The sequence below is a fragment of the Nuphar pumila genome, chromosome 5 (genome assembly GCF_984573655.1).
Source record: "Nuphar pumila chromosome 5, dmNupPumi1.hap1.1, whole genome shotgun sequence".
NCBI lineage: Eukaryota > Viridiplantae > Streptophyta > Magnoliopsida > Nymphaeales > Nymphaeaceae > Nuphar > Nuphar pumila.
The window spans coordinates 101,473,751-101,490,954 of NC_143253.1; the positions used below are offsets into that span (position 1 = coordinate 101,473,751).

The 17,204-nt window shown below is 39.0% G+C and overlaps 2 pseudogenes across 3 annotated transcripts; both read left to right on the forward strand.

Annotated features, from left to right (window-relative positions):
* The first annotated feature begins 1,231 nt into the window (after positions 1-1,231).
* Positions 1,232-2,499, forward strand: LOC149837931 (uncharacterized; annotated as a pseudogene). 2 transcript variants are annotated; one of them, XR_016432136.1, is made up of 2 exons: positions 1,232-1,327; positions 1,522-2,499. The product of XR_016432136.1 is annotated as an uncharacterized LOC149837931, transcript variant X1 (transcript). The 2 variants fall into 2 exon arrangements; XR_016432137.1 differs by lacking the exon at positions 1,232-1,327 and adding an exon at positions 1,334-1,362.
* A 633-nt stretch (positions 2,500-3,132) lies between these two features.
* Positions 3,133-4,415, forward strand: LOC149837932 (uncharacterized; annotated as a pseudogene). Its single transcript, XR_016432138.1, has one exon. The product of XR_016432138.1 is annotated as an uncharacterized LOC149837932 (transcript).
* Positions 4,416-17,204: the final 12,789 nt, after the last annotated feature.

Here is a 17,204-nt window from a genome sequence, read left to right on the forward strand (position 1 = left end):
AATGATATTAGTTATAGCAATTTTAACCAAAGCTATTTGAAAAATTAATTTGTAAAAGCACACTCAAAGGAGCAATATTATTTTGTTCCTATGACTTGTTCTCAAAATAAGAATCATTTTTTCTCTCAAAATAAGAAACCAAAGTCTAAATGAGTTTGGGTTCCTAAAGCTAACTCCAAGAGACCCAACCTTTTGGGTACCAAAAGGTTCACTTGCCTCTTGTGCTGTAGATAATTAAGAAAAAGAACAAGTAGATTTTGGACAGCGGGTGCTCAAAGCATAAGATGGGAAGAACCAAAATTTTCAGCACCTTGGAAAGAAAAGGAAGAGATGTAACCTCCGGAGACAACAAGAAATGTACTGCAAAATTAGAGATAATGTAATAAAAAATTAGCACCAAAACTTGAACGCTATTGCCCTAGCATTACCAAAAATCACTTCACCAGATTACTTGGGAAGATTGAACTGCAAAAATACACCATAAACTTGGACTTAATCACCCACCATGTTCATATTTTCAAAAGTAATCAGCTGCACTAAAGGAAACCTTTAAATATTGCCTGGAAAACGTGGAGAACCACCAAACTGTATCCTCATAAACAGTACAACTGCTCCAACCTCTTCTACGCGTCCCCTAAAAGCCTTATCCAACAAAGTAGAAATCGAGAGAACCACCAAGTAGATTCTCCTCTCAGAATCCACCTCAGGCCAAACATAAAAACAATCCATCCTTCTCACACTAAGAACAACAATGATCACATCCTTGTTTTAGAATTTTCCATCAGTAAACTACAACACTAAAATTAATCCATACCCAAGTACCCATCTATGAACAACACCATATTCCCAAACAAACTAATGATAATTTGCACCTGAAACAGAAGGAATAACCATAAGGGTCTTAAAAACGGAAGGAATAAACATAAGGGTCTTAAAACCAATGAAGAAGCCAGAAATGAGCAAAGAGCTTGGAAGCAAACACAGAATGAGGAAACTAGAGTTGGAGTGCAGATATTTGGATGAACTACCTCATACTTGGGTGGAAACATGGGTCTGAAAGGAGTAAAAGCTCCTTCCTCTAGGAATGAGTGGGAGGCCCATTTTCTTCATCGTCGGGATGGAGCGAGAAGGACGAGCTTGGACATTGTTGTCCAAGCTCATTACGTTAATTACACCATATGCCACATATAAAAGATGTGGCATTAGGGTTTATGGCATTCTGTAAATACATTTGGTGCCCCAGAGGCTTAGTCTTCGCCCATCCCTCCCTCCTCAACACCGTTCTTCAGGACAAAACATCATCAACAGTAGAACCGTCAGTGGCTAGGTGAGTTTCAGACTCTCGCTCTCTCTCATTACAAGGTCATATTTTGCTCCTGTCTGTATGGTTGAACACCTTGTTAATTTAATCTACAAGGAAACAGAAGGCCTATGAACTGCGTCGGCTATCAAAATTACCAGGGTAATGAGCTTCTGTGTTGATACTTGATCTTATACATGTACCTCTCTTTCTCTTTCCAGAACATCAAAGAGATGCGGCCTCTGGACGAGAAGGAGACGACGGCCGTCTTCGAGAAGCTCTTCAAGTTCGTGGGCAGCAACCTCAAGGACATCGTCGAGCGCCGGACCTCCAGCGACGGCCCAGGCGGCGAGTCCGGCCGCTTCTGCTTCCGCCTCCAGAAGAACCGCGTCTTCTACGCTGCCGAGCCCCTCGTCCGCCGTGCCACCAACGTCTCCCGCGACCGCCTCGTTGGCGTCGGCACCTGCATCGGCAAATTCACCAAGGGTGGCGACTTCCGCCTCACCGTCCAGTGCCTGGACCTCCTCGCCGCCCACGCCAAGCACAAGGTCTGGCTCAAGCCCGCCTCCGAGATGTCCTTCCTCTACGGCAACCACGTCCTCAAGGGCGGCGTCGGCAGGATCTCTGACGGCATCTCTGCCAACGATGGCGTCGTCGTCTTCTCCATGTCCGATATCTCCCTCGGCTTCGGCGTCGCCACCAAGTCGACCCAGGACTCCCGGAAGCTCGATCCCAACGGGATCGTCGTCCTGCATCAGGCGGATATCGGCGAGTACTTGAGGACGGAGGACGATCTGTAAGAGTTTCATCCTTTTTTTCGGGGTAGGGTGCTTGATTTTGGCCGTGAATTATGAGTTTGAGATGTTTTCTTTTGAGGAATTTTTGGGAAATTGGATTTCGGTATATGCTTGTTTCGTTCTTCACTAAATTATCAGAGAAATATTTGGTTAGGAGACGTTGGTCTTGCTATGTGTTTGTGATTGACCTGATTTTGGGGTTTATTTTCATGTCATTTGAGTTTTTTTAGGTATGCAGGCTGTTTGATTGGTTTTGTGGATGTTGGTGGTTTGTTATGATGAAAGTTTTGCCCTTTTTATATGAACAAGGGTAATTCTGCTACTGTATCCGTGTTGGAATGGTACTTGTATATGATTAGGCTTGTTTTATGTTATGAATTATGTGGATTTTATTGATTTTGAGTAGACTTGTTGAAGCTGGAAGAGTTTTACTAAGCTTATGTTGGTTGAGTCTTGCTATGCAGTGAGCAATCTGTTTCCATTCTTGTAGTAAGAAACAATGACTAAACACCAATGTTAAGGACATCAATTTTCATGGAAGAGGGGCTTTGATAAGTTGCTCCAGTTAAGAGACTTCTCCAATGTGCATGATTGTTTGGAGTTTGCTCTATACAACCATTGGGGTTTTCTGTTTTCTCTGATGAAGTGTGCAAATTTTCCTCCTCCCTTTTCTCTGTTGAATTACACGACCCTGTGACATTTAAAAAAGGTAAAGAGGAAGGTATATGCATAGCTGAAGCTTTTGAGATGTCCATAAGTCTTAGAATTAGCACTATAACATAGTTCCCATATACTTTTCAGACACAAGCAATCAGAAGCTACTGCTATAAACTAAAATAGGAAGCTGCGACACATTTAGGGAGCAAGCCAACTCCATTCTTACATCTTCAGCATTCCTGCAATGATTAAATATTATCTCATGTTACACCCATTGATATTCGGAAGCAGATCAGGTCATGCTGAACATGAGCATCCAAAATGCAAACAGAGGGCCACGATGTCGGCATGAGCAAAAACGCTCATGTTCAGCATGACCTGATCTGCTTCCTTGATATTCTATCTTTTTCGAATTTATCAAAAATTTCACTGCTTTTGCAGACACAAAAAAAAGGAAATTGAAAAATACCCTTTTTTGCTCTCTCTCATGAGCGAGAAAGTAAGACCCTTTTCTTTCTATAGATACCAAAAGAGCCAAGGCCTAAAACCCTCTTGAGAACCCTTCTCTCTCAACCTCCACCCACCTCTCTTTCTCTCTCTAGAATATCAAAGAGATGCAACATCTGGACGAGAAGGAGACGACGACCGTCTTCGAGAAGCTCTTCAAGTTCGTGGGCAACAACCTCAAGGACATCGTCGAGCGCCAGAGCTCCAGCGACGGCCCAGGAGGCGAGTTCGGCCACTTCTGCTTCTGCCTCCAGGAGAACCGCGTCTTCTGCGCCACCGAGATCCTCGTCCGTCTTGCCACCAACGTCCCCCGCGATTGCCTCGTCGGCCTCGGCACCTGCATCGACAAATTCACCAAGGGTGGCGACTTCCACCTCACCGTCTAGTGCCTGGACCTCCTCGCCGCCCACGCCAAGCACAAAGTCTGGCTCAAGCCTGCCTCTGAGATCTCCCTTGGCTTCGGCGTCGCCACCAAGTCGACCCAGGACTCCCGGAAGCTCGACCCCAATGGGATCGTCGTCCTGCATCAGGCGGATATCGATGAGTACTTGAGGACGGAGGACGATCTGTACGCGTTTCATCCTTTTTTTCGAGGTAGGGTGCTTGATTTTGGCCGTGAATTATATGAGTTTGAGATGTTTTCTTATGAGGAATTTTTGGGAAATTGGATTTCGGTATATGCTTATTTCGTTCTTCACTAAAGTATCAGAGAAATATTTGGTTAAGAGACGTTGGTCTTGCTATGTGTTTGTGATTGACCTAATTTTGGGGTTCATTTTCATGTCATTTGAGTTGTTTTTTAGGTATACAGGTTGTTTGATTGGTTTTGTGGATGTTGGTGGTTTGTTATGATGAAAGTTTTGCTCTTTTTATATGAACAAGGGTAATTCTGCTATTGTATTCGTGTTGAAATGATACTTGTATATGATTAGGCTAGTTTTATGTTATGAATTATGTGGATTTTATTGATTCTGAGTAGACTTGTTGAAGCTGGAAGAGTTTTACTAAGCTTATGTTGGTTGAGTCTTGCTAGCACCAGTGAGCAATCTGTTTTTATTCTTGTAGTAAGAAAACAATGACTAAACACCAATGTTAAGGACATCAATTTTCATGGAGGGGCTTTGATAAGTTGCTTCAGTTAAGAGACTTCTTCAACGTGCATGATTGTTTGGAGTTTGCTCTATACAACCTTTGGGGTTTTCTATTTTCTTTGATAAAGTGTGCAAATTTTCCTCCCTTTTCTTTGTTGAATTACACGACCCTGTTGTGAGAAAACGACAAGAGAGGAGAGAGAGGCTCTGATGGCGGTAGAAGAAACCCCAATAGGGTCTGCGGTTTTTGCTTCGGTTTTTGCTTCACATTAAGTATGCACAGGTACAATAATTAGGGTACAAAAGTACCCATTACATAATATACTAAAATTACAACATGCCATTAATGAGCATGTGTTTTAATAAATAAAACGAATTGGGTTTGAACCCTGAGATCCAGACCCAGTCGTGAATGGCGACATCTTTTCACCCTCCCTCAAGTTGTACATGGTTCAACTTGCCTTTTAACATCCAAAATATGTCTTTGATAAGTCCTTTTATAAACAATTCAGCAACTTGATCAGCAGTCCGAACATATTTTGGTTCAATTTTCTTTTCTTCGACCTTCTGTCTTACAAAATGTTGATCAATTTCAATATGCTTGGCACGACTGCGGTAGATAGGATTGAATGACATATTGATAACACTTTGATTGTCACACAAGAGAACGCTTTTAGAAATCGATTCTCCTACTCTGGCTGTAGCAATTGCCATTGATCTATATTCAACTTCTGTGCTCGACCTTGCTATGACCTTTTGTTTCCTATTGCTCCAGGAGACAAGATTTAGGCCAATAAAAACACATTATCCTGAGACGGACCTACGCTCATCTGGATCTCCTGCCCAATCTGCATTTGTGTAACTAAGAAGTTCATGCATGTGATGGCCATGCATACTCTTTCTGTACAGAAGATCATCTCCAATAGTTCCCTTCAAATATCGAAGAATGCGTTTAACAACTTTCATATGCCCAATATGTGGTTCATGCATGAACTGAGATACCTGATTGATAGAATAGACAATGTCAGGCCGAGTGAAGGTAAGATATTGAAGCATTCATACTATCCTGCGATATCCTGTAGGGTCCTCATACAAATCTCTATCCTGGAAACTGAGTTTCTGATGAAGTACACTGGGTGTGCTTAGAGGCTTGCAATTTGTCATATCTGCCTTGCTTCAATATCTTATGTTGGGTATACTTATGTTGAGTAAGTGTCATGCCTTCAAGAGTCCTGTCAACTTCTACTCTAAGAAAGTATCGCAATTTACCAAGATCCTTCATTTTGAATCTATGGTTCAGAAGTTCTTTAACCTGTTCAATATGTTCATTAGAGTTACCTGTAATGATAATGTCATCAACATATATCAATAACATGGTAACTATATCTTTGCATTTGAATATGAAAAGAGAATGGTCAAGAAGAGACCTAATAAAGCCATATTTTTCTACTTCAAGCGAAAAACTGTCAAACCAAGATTGAGATGTTGCTTCAGACCATATATAGCTCTCTTTAACCTACACACGTATTCTTTAGAGTTCCCTTCTGCATTCCCAGTGGGCTTCTCCATGTGTACTTCCTCCTTTAGAGTTTCATGTAGAAACACATTTTTCACATCCAGTTGGTTGAGAGTCCACTGGTGCTCAAGAGCCAATGATAGTATGATGCGGATAGTGCTCATTTTCACGATCGGACTGAAAGTCTCATCATAGTCTTGTCCTTGTTCCTGTGTGAAGCCTTTGGCAACCAGCCTAGCCTTGTATCGCTCAATAGTACCATCTGGCTTATACTTTATCTTATACACCCACTTTGAGCCAACCACATTTTGATTGTGTGGTCTGGTAACAATATCCCAAGTGCCACATTCAGGAAGAGCCTTCATTTCTTCGTTCATAGCTTCAATCCATCTCTTAGAATTTATTGCTTGATAAAATGTTGTGGGTTGATCTTTCTTGCCCAAAGAGGCTAAGAAGAGTTGAAAATTCATTGTGAAGTTCTCATAACTAACCCACCTATCAATTGGATGTCGAGATCGGGTAGACTTTCTGTGAAAAGGTGATTGAATGGAAACAGAAGGAGAATTCTGCTTCTGATTAGAGCTAAGAGGTATCTCCTTCTCTCGTCGAGAGTAAACAATGCCTTTATACCTTTCGGAGGCCGATAGTGGCTCAAAAATCACACTTTTCTGAGTTCTTTGCTGAGCAGTAGATACATTTCCCTCATCTCTTTGATTACATTCAGAAGAACAAACATCATTAATACTAGAAAAGAGATTTGAGTTCAACCAAGGGTGATAAACTTCAATTTCAGGAGGAGTGGTAGCATTATGACCAAAATTTGATTCGTCAAACACAACATTTTTGGATATTTTGATGTGCTTGCTCATGGGATCATAGCATCTGTAGCCTTTGTAATCATCAGCGTACCCAACGAATCTGCACTTTAAGGCCTTATCCTGAAACTTATGCCACATTGAACTGTCAACATGAACATAACATACACACCCGAATACACGCAAATCATGTTAATTTGGATGCACACCATGCAAAGAGAAATAGGGTGATTTGTTTTTCAAGATGTTCATGGGCAATCGATTTATGACATAGACTGTTGTATGAAAGGCCTCTGTCCAGAAGGTAACTGGAAGATTACTATCATGCATCATGCTCATTGCACTCTCGATAATATGACGATGCTTTCGATCAGCAATCCCATTCTGTTGAGGTGTATGAGGGCAAGACACCTGCCTACTTATCCCATTTGTCTGTAGGAAACTAATAGTCATTTGAAGAGAATTCATCTCTCCATCACATTGGAAACAAATGATATTCTAAGAGAATTGATTTTGAACAAAGGAATGAAAGTTCTGAAATAACTTGAAGGTTTCAGATTTACTTTTCATAAAGAAGATCCATGTATATCGAGAATAGCTATCAACAAAGATGAGATAATATCTAGTGCTAAACACGGAAGGAACTGGAGCCTGACCCCAAACATCAGAACATATAATCTCAAATGGTCTTGAAGCTCTTTTATCAATGGAATGAAAAGAAAGAACATGACTCCTACACTGAAGACAACTTGAACATTTTTTATTGTCGACACTTAAATTTAGACTTGACTTGGGAATAAGACTACTTGAAACAAGTTTATCAATAAAACGACTATTATAATGACCCAGACGACCATGCCAAAGATTTGGCTCAATACTTTCAGAAAGATTAAAAATACTGTTAGGAGGAACTAAAGATGATGATGCAAGCTTCAAGATGGAATCAACGGGCTGAACACGAGAGGAAGGATTCTCTTGGAACACATACATATTCCCTTGTCGTTTTCCTTCAGAGAACGTTTCCCTCGTGTGAAGGTCCTTAACACAAACAGAAAAATGAGTAAACTCAACTGAAGCATTAATGTCATCTACAAGCTTAGAGACAAAAACAATATTTTTCTTGATATTAGGAACATGAATGACATTTGAAAGAGTAAGAGAAAAGTTGGACATAGGAATTACAGAATTTCCAATGTGCAAAATATGGTGGTGAGACCCATCTCCAGTGACTATACTATTTCTACCAACATAAGGAACACGATTTAGGAGCTTACCAGCATCACCAGTGACATGAGTGGCTGCACCAGAATCAACATACCAAGTGCCTTGTTCATTCTGTTTGATATTTAATTCAGCCAAGGCAGATAATAACAGTTCTTTGACTTCTCCACTATTCTTCAATGTATATGTTCCCTTTTTTGTCTCCAATTGCTTTTCTCTATTTTGCGAGTTAAACCAGCGATTTGCCTTTATGTGCCCCCTTTTATTGCAGAGAAAGCATGTAGTTATTGTCCTTTGCCTTTGCAGATTAGGAGGCATACTGGGAGTAGGTAATATTCCACGAGCTCCTTGTCTATTCCTCTTTTGACCTCCCCTTTCTCGAGATTCATACCTGCCACGTCCTCGACCATAGGTAACTCTTGTGGCAAGAACGTCGTGGGCTCCAATGGGATTATGATTACCTTCAGAGAATCCTTTCAAAGTCATCTCATACTGTAAGAGCTTAGCACGAAGATCTTCAAATGTAGATAAGTCTAGCAAACACAACAAGGAAGTAACCATCATATGATAATTGGGTCCCAGCCCACTCAAAGTTTGTTGCACCATATTTTTGTCACTGGCCGCGCAACCCATGATGGCCAACTGATCTGTGATCATTTTCATTTTGTTTAAGTACTTCTTTCTTAGCATTTGAAACTCTATCTTTAAAAATAAAACTCTAGCTTGAGAAACTTGAGAATACGTCTGAACAAGACGATGCCATAACTGCATAGCTGTGCAGTCATCTGGGATTGCCACAAGCACCTCCTGTGACAAGGTGGAAGTGATGTAGGCAACCAAAGCTTGATCTCGCTTCATCCAGGATATATATTCTGGATTTCTGACAAAAGTAATGGAAGTGTCACATCTGGATGTCCAGAAAGATCCTGACTTCTTATGAATGAGATGATTTGTCTTTCCAGGTGAGAAAATTGGAGTTGTTCAATTTTTCAGATACAAGTTGGCTAAAAAAGTTGGAAGAAAGGCCAGATTGAGAAGAAAAAAAAAATCCATTAGCGATTGAAGGTGAAAGCAAGATAAAATTAGAAACAAGACTGGAGTAGAACAAAAGAAGTAAAAGACCGGCAAATAAAACTCAGAAATAAAAGTCAGTGACTAAGTAATTTCAGAGAACTCGGCTGCCTGACCTTTTTTTTATTTTTTTATTTTTACAGCATACGCGAGACAGAAACCGAGGTTATGCAGTAAACTGATCTGAATAAAGATCAATCAATGAAATGCAAAACAGAAACACATTATTTGGATGTAACGTGTTTTTCTTTTCAAAAAATGCAAAGAGGAATAAAAGAAAGGAAATCCAAAAAGAAAAGAAATCTAATATTTTACTCAGATTTGAATCTGTCCTTACCTTTTTTTTTGAAGAAAATGAGGAACAACTTATGAAATCACGCAAAAGATTTGCTCTTGCTTGATCATATGAAATCACGTCAAACAGTGTGAGAAGAAAAGGAAAATGCAAATGGACGTGAGATGCAGATTTTAGAATAAGGAGGATAACGATTAGATGTGAAAAGAGAAAGATTAGATGCAGATTTTAGAAATAGGGAAAATAGAATACGTTCATTGGAAAGAGATATTCTACAGAATACGTTGGTTGAGAGATTCAGAAAGAATAAGAAAAAGAATACCTTGGAAGAAGACGTTGGAGAGGATCAATGCTCTGATACCATGTGAGAAAACGACGAGAGAGGAGAGAGAGGCTCTGATGGCTGCAGAAGAAACCCCAATAGGGTCTGCGATTTTTGCTTCAGTTTTTGCTTCACATTAAGTATGCACAGGTACAGTAATTAGGGTACGAAAATACCTATTACATAATATACTAAAATTACAACATGCCATTAATGAGCATGTGTTTTAATAAATAAAACGAATTGGTCTGAATGACGTCTTTTCACCTGTGACATTTAAAAAGTCTAAAGATGTAGGTATATGCATAGCTGAAGCTTTTGAGATGTCCATAAGTCTTAGAATTAGCACTATAACATAGTTCCCGTATACTTTTCAAACACAAGCAATCAGAAGCTACTGCTATAAACTAAAATGGGAAGCTTTGACACATTTAGGGAGCAAGCCAACTCCATTCTTACATCTTTAGCATTCCTGCAATGATTAAATATTATCTCATGTTACACCCATTGATATTCGGAAGCAGATCAGGTCATGCTGAACATGAGCGTTTTTGCTCATACTGACATGGTGGCCATCCGTTTTGATCTTCACATCGTGACTCTCTCTGGGATGAGATGGAGTCATTATCTTTTCAGCCTGAAATCCCATATTCGTGGGTTGTTGTGGAGATTGCTTTGACATCCCATATTAGGTGGGAAACATGGTATGGTAGATCTGGATCTTGGATCAGTATTAGTTCTGCGGCTTCAATCTGGGTTGGGGAGATGTCTACAACCAAGTTTAGGCCTGAGAAACTGAAAAGTCCGTTTAGTAAGAGGCTTAGTAAAAATATCGGCCACTTGAAGATGTGATGGAACGAAAGCAGTAATAAGTTGCCATTGAGCCACATTTTCCCGGACAAAATAATAGTCAAGCTCAATGTGATTAGACTGATTATGAGACACAGGATTATGTAAAGGGCAGAAAGATTATCACAATAAATGGTAGGAGCTTGAGGATTATAAACATCAAGATCTAGTAAAATAAAATTATAAAGGTGATCCAAGTAATTTCTGCAGTAGCTGAGGCAAGAGAGCGATATTCTGCTTTGGTGCTGCTTAAAGGGCATTCATCTTTGAGGCAATTGCATATCTTGGAGTGATATATTAAAGGCATATTACACCTTGGCATTCGTTGGTTTTTCAAACTCCAAAATATGCAATTGCCTCCAAGATAAATGCAATAGCCACTAGTTGATCAATGAGTGATAGGGCAGTTGGCATCAGAAAATCCATATAAAACAAGTGGATTTTTGTCAAGTAAATGAATGCCAAGGTATTTTGTGCCTTTAATATATCTCAAAATCCACTTAACTAACAAAAAGTAATAATTTATAGGAGCATGAGGTCAAATTAGGCCTGGTGAAAGTGAGGTATTGAACTACCCACAAGGCTCTAGTAATAGCGGATATCATGAAATGGTTGATCATCTGACAGGGCAACAGTCTATCATAGCAGCCGTATCAAGAATCTGACAGGCATAATGACTTTGATCGAGAAAGATGCCATCATTAAAACGAGTTACTTGAATCCTCAAAAAATGGTGCAGAACACCTAAGTCTTTCATAGAAAATTAGGCATGCAAATGAGACAGAAGAGCAGGTAAGAACCTATGATAATTATATCATCAATGTAAATTAAGAGGAATATGCATATGTGAGAGCTCTTATAAATGAATAGCGAGGAGTCAGCAAAACTGCAATAAAAACTCAAGGAAAGCAGGAAAATACTGAAGCGATCAAACTATGTACGTGATGATGGACACAGGCCATAAAGAGCTTTCTTAAGACGACAAATATGATTGAGCTTGTCTAGATCATGAAAACCAGGTGGTTGATCCATAAAAACAAGCTCATCCAACAACCCATGCAAGAAAACTTTTTTTATATCAAGTTGCAAAATAAGCCATCTGTAGGCTAAGGCAATGGACAAGACAATGTGAATGGTTGTAAGTTTAATAATGGGAGAGAAAGTTTCAAGAAAGTCCACTATGGGAAGTTGGGTAAAGCCTTTGGCAATGAGTCTTGCCTTAAAACAATCTAAAGATCCGTATGATTTAAGTTTGATTTTAAAGATCTATTTGCAATCGACAATGTTCAGGTTGTTTGGGAACAAGATTCCAAGTGTTGGTCCGGGTTAAAGTAGACATTTTTTCCTACATGGCTCGGTACCACCATGGGTCGGCTAAGGCATAATTGACAGTTTTTGGTTCAAGAGGAATAGATAATTCAGCTAAGAAATACTTGGGATTAGGTTTGATAATACCATGCTTGACTCTTGTATTTATTTCATGCTGGTTAATAGGTGTAGACTGTAGAGGTAGCGCCTTGAACAAAAAAGGGTATTGGGATCAAGGTTGCCGCAGGGGAGGAGGTTTCTATAGGAGGGGTTGGTTGGGATGTCTGAGTCATAGTTTCCTCACTATAAGATATTGCTGCTTAAGAATCTTAATCCCCCATAGTAGTTTAAGCTACTTCAGGACGATCTTGTCTACTGAAAATATGATGATCAATCTCAAATGGCTCTTGTGATATATGATTATTTTCCTTTTTGATATCAGAAAACCACTGAAAAGAATCGATGAGCACAAGGGAATCACTATGAGGAAAACTGCGAAAAGGAAAACTCACCCCATTAAAAATAATGTGTTTACTCATGTAAATCTTTCGAGACTGAACATGTAAACATTTATATCCCTTATAAATATCATTGTAGCCCAAGAATATGCATGGAAGAGATCGGGGCCCAAGCTTACATTTAGCATAATATCTCAGATGAGGAAAACATTGAGTCTTAAAAATATGAAGGTAATCATATTTTGGTGTTTTCAAAAAAAGTTTCTCAAAAGGTGACATCATGCCCAAGATTGAACTGGGTAACTGATTGATAAGCCAAGTGGCAGTAAGAAAGGTTTCTACCCAATATTTCAAAGGTTTAGCATGTAATAGCATAGCAAGTCCTAGTTAAACAATGCTATGATGTTTCCTTTCCACCTGTGTGTTTTATTCAGGTGATATATTCCATCATCTTTCAAATATTTATCAAATTTATGGTTCATAAATTCTCCTCATTCATCAGATTGAAAATTTTTAATATTCCTTTAAAAACTATTCATGATCATCTTATAAAATTCATAAAATTTACTTATGAATTCAAACTTAAATATGAGTGAGTAAAACCACACATAAAGAGTGCAATCATCAACCATCACCACGTGATATTTAAAACCTTGACATGAAAGTTTAGGTGCAGGACCCTAGATATCACAATGAACTTTATCAAATGGTTCGCCACAAGAAGACTTAGAATTAAAAAATGGTAAACAACTTGACTTAGCCATTGAACAATCATGGCAAATATAATTATTCTTACTGCTTGAAAATGAAATAAAGTTTTTTCTTCTCAAAAAATCAATTGTATCTATATTGGGATGTCACGAACGATGGTGCCATTCTTCCCTACTCACGTGCCTCTGACGGTTTGAGAAGAAAACTTCTTTATTGCTCAGCTCTAGAATATAAAGATCGCCTGCCATCACTCTCTTGGTCTCCTTGTCCTTTACAAAAAATTTGTCATCATAAAATTCAAAAATTAATGACTAGTCAGATGTTAATTGACTCAGATAAAAGATTCTTCTTTATGTTAGAAACAACCAAAACATTCTCAAGCTTTAACTTTCCCAAACTAGTTGAACCATATGAGTAATTTGAAGCATATTCTCATTTTCAACCATAATTTTTTCAGACCCAAAATATGGAGAGAGTTGATTAAGATTACCTGAATCTCTGGTAACATAAAAACTAGCACCTGTGTTCGAGAACCAGACATGATCCTGTCCATCATAAACTAGCATAGCCGCCAATACTTGAGAAATATCACCAGCTTGATACATCTGATTGAATATGTGATAACACTTCAACGTTGTGTGATTAGGCTTGGGACATATCTAGCAGACAATGTTCTTAACTTTTGGTTGGTTGTTTTGGGTAGGTTTGTTGGGATGATTTTTGTTATTTAGGGAATTCTATTGATTCTGACTTGGGTTTGAATTTTGTCGGTAGGATTGATTTTCCATTTGAGTGAATCCATGGCCTCTTGAAGAAAAACAGTTTTGGAAGCCACCCCTTCTATCGAGATTCTTGTCTTGACATTGAAAAAAAAAGGCCATGTTCTGATTTGGGCAGTTTAATGGTTCAGAAGATTGAAGACTCTTAAAGGTTTCATGTCCCTGAAGAAGGGAGATGAGTTGTTTGTACGTAGGGATTGGAGGCTTCATCATTGAAGTAACAAAAGTCTCATATTCTTGTCCCAATCCATAAAATAATGAAAAACCTTTTGCCCGATCATCAACGGGCTTGCCAATGGCAGCCAACTCATCACGTGTAGTCTTTCCGGATGAACTGTATTAAGAGATAGATAGATTATCCTCACGATATGCTTGAAGTTTTTGTATGAGATAGCATTCGCACTCATGGGAATCTAATGTGAATGCTTCCTCCAGTGCCGACCATACCTGGGCTGCTGTGTTCGGGCCGACAACAAATCCGAGGACCTCCTCAGACAAGGTCCCATTGATCCAGCCTCTGAGAAGCCGATCGGATTTTTTCCATGCAACATATTCATCATTTTGAATATGGGTAGCATCGGTGCCAACCATGAACTGCTCTAGGGGAGTGACGTTGACGAAGACTTGAAGATCTTGGCTCTATATTAGGCTGAGTAACTATGTCCTCCATAGTAGGTAATTAGAACGTGTGAGTTTCATCGACACAAAGTTGGCAATGTTTAAAGTTGTTGGGTTTGGAAACAAGTAGGTCGGTATTAGACCTCTTGCTCTGATACCATAAACAAAAAGAGAATAGAGAGAGAGGAGAGAAGAGTGATATACGTGGTTCAGCAATTGGGTGCCTACGTCCACGGAGCCAAGGAAAAGATTCTAATTTCTTCAATGATTTACAAGAACTCTTGTAGCCCGTTTTATACTTTACATTTTGAGATAGAATTCTCTCTCTTTTCATGTTCATCATCTGCTTACAGTCTCCACGCTCTCCTTTCTTGTTCTTCACGTTGGACTCTCTCTAAGATGAGATAGTCTTTATCTCCTTAGCTTGAGATCCCACATTTCGTGGGTTGTTGTGGTTCTTGATCTTCACGTTGTGACTCTCTAGGATGAAATGGAGTCATTATCTCTTCAGCCTGAAATCCCATATTTTGAAGATTGCTTTGACGCCCCATATTTGGTGAGAAACATGGTACGGTAGATCCGGGTTTTTGATCAGTATTAGTTCTGCTAATACAAGGGACCTAGCTTTCTTGAACAAAATCATATTATTAATATGTTGATAATTTGACTCTTCAAGCCCACAAGGGCTCAGCTCATCTGGTAGGGGTGACTTGTGAATGTCACGAAGTTGAAGGACTTACAAGTTTAAAACCCATGAGGCTTTTTTCTACCAAATTAGATAGATATCTGGATATGAAGGATACCTGAATTTGATTACATGTAAAAAATCAGATTTAGTATGAGCTTTTGGCTATTTGAATCTAAATCTGAATCAAATTAGCCAACATCTGTGATTAGTCAGACTTGGTATTGGCCACAACTAACCCATTTACATCTCTAGCTTGTGCGCACTTTCATAATCGTTGTGCCACAGCTTAAAAGTTTTTACATATAAAATCTTATAAGGTTCATGTACATTTTTTGTTGTGACCTTTTTTTTAATAGATTTTAATTTACATTTGTCTTTGCTTTATGTGTCCACATTCACTGAGGTTAAAGTGCAGTCATAATATTTAGATGGTCAAGAGTGCCGATCAATTGCGGTTTGGATCATACTAGATCTATGTCTGAATTCTAAATGCAGAGAGTATAATAAAAGTCAGATCTGGGTCTTATCTGGTGAGGTAGAATTGAATCTGGATCTGAAATATATGTGGCAATACTAGATCCACTAAGAAAATATTAAAAGAAAAATATTTATATAAAAGTTGAAATTGAATGGGCTTTAATCCAAACCTTAAATATTGATTCAAATCTGATCTGAATCTGGAAAGAAGTCCCAATGAGCAAATCTTAATGCACGGTTGGATCCTATTTTAAGGATCTGAATCTGAAAATAGTACCTGAGATTCAGATCAGATATCTGACTGTACCAGGCAGGTTTGCATCTCTAAATCTTATAAAGTTTACACCTTTTGGCCTTGTAACAAGTATGTTTCATATTTCCCAACATGATCTCTCTCTCTCTCTCTCTCTCTCTCTCTCTATATATATATATATATATATATATATATATATATATATATATATATATATATATATATATATATATATATATATATATGCAGACGTGATGGATCCAACAGAGGCAACCTTTTAGATGCAAAAAGGTGTTACTAGCCTTGAAGTTTTATGTTGTCGGCACAACGACTGTAGGTATGGCAGGCTGAGCCAGCACGACCAGGTATTCATGCCGGGTGCGGTTACTTTGGGTTATAAATAAATAAAAAAAATGAGAAACATTTTTGTGACCAAGTTGATGAGTTTGAAAGTTAAACCCTGCCAGGCGAAAAGGGTTTGATAGCATTTTCATGATCTCTCCATCTTTCACTTGCGTTTTTTTTATGCTCAGGACAACTCATCCAAAACAAGTTGTCCAGGACAAGTTTGCCCCACCAAAGTGGGATGTAAGTGACATTTTGGTTGGACGTTGTCTTGCATTTTGATGGTGACCGCATAGTTAGCAATATGTGAAACAACAAAAAACTGTTCAATGTTTGTCTTTTAGAATAATGAAGAAACCATTTATTAGATCAGAGAAGACGACGAGAAGTCGTCAAACATAGAAAAGTAAAGATGGACTAACAGATGAAACAAATTCAAAAGACAAGATGAGATAACTCATCAAATAAAAGGACTCAAGAGGCGACTTCTGATCCACGATAAGTCTTGGTTTGGCCAAGATGCCCTGGCGGAGTGAAACAAATTTGATTGAACAACAAGGATAACACTCCTCTCATGACCAAATGAATCCTTAAACATCCTGCCATTTCTCTCCTTTCATGTTTTTCTAACCCAACGCCATCTCTTAGAGTACTTGACAAAAAGGGGTGGCCAAGGACCAGATCTCTAAGGGCTGAGCTTTGGCGAACCATGATTGTCAACTCCCCCCATGCTGCCATAAAAAGCGATTGGAATGAGGGACAATACCAAAACAAGTGCATCTCTGATGCTCATACATGCAGCAACGATTTGGAAATTGCACCCCCTACTTATTAATATGATCAAGAGTATTAACATGGCCAGCCAACAAAGTCCAAGACAGAAATTGTGCTCCCCAAATCAATCCCTTAGGTAGCCAATCCAAGTTTGGGTCTAAACATGAAGCCACCGAGAACTCACCACTTGAAGAGAGAGAGACCATTGTACTCCCGATCCATCACTAGATACCACTAAGAAGGAAGAGAAAGTATGAAAGGATTTGGATATTGCCTTTCAAATGGGAGAGCCACTTTTCCAAGAATAATGCTCAGTCCATTCAAGTGGGTTTTCACCCAATTTATATTTATG